Raw genomic sequence first — 4,277 nt, 5'->3', positions numbered from 1 at the left:
GAGGCTCTTGCAACAATGATAAGAACAGATCCAGAAATTAGGGGTTGTACATGGAGGAGGAAAAGAACACAAGCTGCTTATGTATGCAGATTATATTCTACTGCTGGTCTCTGATCCTCTTCAGTCTGTCCCACCATTACTTACTTGTATTGAATCATATTCTAGCATGTCAGGCTACAAAATTAATTGAAATATGTCGGAAACAATGCCAATTAATGCCATATGTTACTCTGGAACCGTTACCCCATTTAATTTAAAATGGGTTCCTACTGGGATGAAATATTTGGGTATTGGCCTTCCGAGTGGCACAGCGGTCTAAGGCACTGCTTCGCAGTACTTGAGGCGTCACTACAGACCCGGGTTTGATCCCGGGCTGTGTCGCAGCCGGCCGCGACCAGGACACCCATGAGGCGACACACAATTGGCCTAGCGTCGTCCGGTTTAGGGGTAGGTTTGGCCGGCCGGGATGTCCTTGTCCCATCGCGCTCTAGCGACTCCTGTGGTGGGCCGGGCGCATGCACGCTGACATGGTTGCCAGTTGTACGGTGTTTCCTCCGACACATTGGTGCGGCTGGCTTCCGGGTTAAGTGAACAGTGTGTCAAAAAGCAGTGCGGCTTGGCAAGGTCGTGTTTCGGAGGACGCATTGCTCTCGACCTTTGCCTCTCCCAAGTCCGTACGGGAGTTGCAGCGATGGGACAAGACTGTAACTACCAATTTGATATCATGATATCATTTTTTTTTTTAAATACAAATATTATTTGGGTATTAAGTTGAGCTCAAATTTGGCTGACCAACAATTCTCTGTGTTGGAAATGCCAAAAAGACACTGGGACATTTTTACACGCAATATGGGAATGTACATTAGTGCTACCTTTCTGGAAGGATGTTTTGAAATATCTGGAGGAATTGTTGCAGTTAACAATTCCAGTTTCACCGACAATATTTCTCTTGGGCGATAGAACACCTAATGTAACAAATGAGGAATTTGCACTGATCACTGTTGGTATCGTTACAGCAGCTAAAGTAATTCTTAGAATTTGGAAGGGTCATGCCACTCCTACTTTTTATTTGTTCGTTTGTTTGTGTAAAAAATAAAAAAATAAATACAACTTTAATAACAAAACAAAAAAGAAACGCATACAAGCCCTCCCTCGCCCTCCCTTTGGCAAATCAGACCATAACTCTAAACTCCTACTTCCTGCTTACAAGCAAAAACTCAAACAGGAAGTACCAGTGATGCGCTCAATACGGAAGTGGTCCGATGAAGTTGATGCTAAGCGACAGGACTGTTTCGCTAGCACAGATTGAAATATGTTTTGGGATTCATCCGATAAAATTGAGTTTACCACATCAGTCACTGGCTTCATTAATAAGTGCATCGACAATGTCGTCCCCACAGTGACCCTATGTACATACCCCTACCAGAAGCGATGGATTACAGGCAACATCCGCACTGAGCTAAATGCTAGAGCTGCCGCTTTCAAAGAGATGGACATTAATCTGGACACTTATAAGAAATCCCGCTATGACCTCCTACAAGCCGTCAAACAGGCAAAGTGTCAATACAGGACTAAGATCGAATCCTACTACGCCGGCTCTGACGCTCAACGGATGTGGCAGGGCTTACAAACTATCACGGATTACAAAGGGAAACCCAGTCGCGAGCTGCCCAGCCACGTGAGCCTACCAGACAAGCTAAATGCCTTCTGATCGTGGACTACAGGAAACGGAGGGGCGAGCACCCCCCCATCCACATCAATGAAGCTGTAGTGGAGCGAGTCGAGAGCTTCAAGTTCCACAGTTATGAGGAGGGCACGACAGCGCCTCTTCCCCCTCAGGAGGCTGAAAATATTTGTCATGGGCCCTCAGATCCTCAAAAGGTTATACAGCTGCACCATTGAGAGCATCTTGGCTGACTGCATCACCACTTGGTACGGCAACTGCAAGGCACCCGACCGCAAGGCGCTACAGAGGGTGGTGAGTACGGCCCAGTACATCACTGGGGCCGAGCTCCCTGCCATCTAGGACCGCTATACTAGGTGGTGTCAGAGGAAGGCCCAAAAAACTGTCAAAGAGTCCAGCCACCCAAACCATAGACTGTTCTCTCTGCTACCGCACGCAAGTGATACCAGTACACCAAGTCTGGAACGAACAGGACCCTGAACAACTTCTACCCCCAAGCCATAAAACTGCTAAACAAGGCTACTAAATAGCTAATCAAATGAATACCTGCATTGACCCTTATTTTTGCTAACTCTCTTGCACTGACTCTATGAACACACACTGGACTCTACCCCCACTCTCACACATACTTATACTGACACCCCAACACACACACACGCACACTACATACACCCACAAACACATAACATGTGCACACATGCTTACCTACTCCATACACACACACACACTTTCACACTCATTAGTTACCACATACGCTGCTGCTACTGCTCCACATTCACTACTGCTACAGCTCAGTCTATTATCTATCCTGTTGCCTAATCACTGTACCCCTATATGTACAATGCCTTCGGAAAGTTTTCAGACCCCTTGACTTTTTCCACATTTTGGAAAAAGTCTAAAATAGTTCTTCTAAAATAGATTAAACAAAAAACATCCTCAGCAATCTATACACAATACCCCATAATGACAAAGCGAAAACAGGTTTTTATAAGTTTTATTAAAAACTTAAAACAGAAATACCTTATTTACAAAAGTATTCATACCCTTTGCTATGAGACTTGAAATTGAGCTCAGGTGCATCCTGTTTCCACTGATCATCCTTGAGATGTTTCTACAACTTGATTGGAGTCCACCTGTGGTATATTCAATTGATTGGACATTATTTGGAAAGGCAAACACCTGTTTAAAAAACCAAGCCATGAGGTCGAAGGAATTGACCGTAGAGCGCTGAGGCACAGATCTGGGGAAGGGTTCCAAAACATTTCTGCAGCATTGAAGGTCCCCAAGAACACAGTTGTCTCCATCATTCTTAAATGGAAAATGTTTGGATCCACCAAGACTCTTCCTAGAGCTTGCCGCCCGGCCAAACTGAGCAATTGGGGGAGAAGGGCCTTGGTCAGGGAGGTGACCAAGAACCCAATGGTCACTCTGACAGAGCGCCAGAGTTCCTCTGTGGAGATGGGCGAACCTTCCAGAAGGACAACCATCTCTGCAGCACTCCACCAATCAGGCCTTTATGGTAGAGTGGCCAGACGGAAGCCACTCCTCAGTAAAAGGCACATGACAGCCCACTTGGAGTTTGTCAAAAGGCACCTAAAGACTCTTTAGCCTGAATGCCAAGCGTCACGTCTGGAGGAAACCATCCCTACGTTGAAGCATAGTGTTGGCAGAATCATGCTGTGGGGATGTTTTTCAGTGGCAAGGACTGGGAGACTAGTCAGGATCGAGGCAAAGATGAACGGAGCAAAGTACAGAGAGATCCTTGATGAAAACCTGCTCCAGAGCTCTCAGGACCTCAGACTGGGGCGAAGGTTCACCTTCCAACAGGACAACGACCCTAAGCACACAGCCAAGACAACGCAGGTGTCCTTGAGTGGCCCAGCCAGAGCCCCGGACTTAAACCTGATCGAACATCTCTGGAGAGACCTGAAAATAGCTGTGCAGCAACGCTCCCCATCCAACCTGACAGAGCTTGAGAGGATCTGCAGAGAAGAATGGGAGAAACTCCCCAAATACAGGTGGGCCAAGGTTGTAGCGTCATATTGTATTAAACAACAGACTATTCTGTCATTCAAATGACGGTTGTACTTACGTGTGCAAAGCCTTTTAACCAGTGACGGTTAAACCATAAAAGTTACTCCCAGTCTGAAGTGTTTGGAGTGAGTGATGACATCACTTATTCTATGTGTAGTTATGTAGAAATTAAGTGATAATGCCCAAGAAGCCGGTGTTTGGAGGATATATTGGCATGGGTGTTGTGAGGCCTGAGACGAAGATGAGGGCCGGCAAACCGTGCCAATATATCCTCCAAACAATGGCTTCGAGGGCATTATCACTTTTATACAACGGGTTACCAACATATTGAAATAATGATTGACATATTTTCATTCAAAATGTTATATTGATGAATTTATTCATACTATTTCATCCTTCCACAAGATATAGTCCCAACACAAATCTAGGGTTGCTACCCAACCCGGCTGGTCATTTGTTCTATCGGTTCGGTTGCCAGAGACGCGACCCAGTTGTTAAGTATTTTTTGTTCTAATTCTATAGACAAGACCCAGTCATTCATTCTAAATGTTCCATTGCA

This window comes from Coregonus clupeaformis, chromosome 31, assembly GCF_020615455.1.
Source record: "Coregonus clupeaformis isolate EN_2021a chromosome 31, ASM2061545v1, whole genome shotgun sequence".
Taxonomy (NCBI): domain Eukaryota; kingdom Metazoa; phylum Chordata; class Actinopteri; order Salmoniformes; family Salmonidae; genus Coregonus; species Coregonus clupeaformis.
This window is presented reverse-complemented; position numbering follows the sequence as displayed.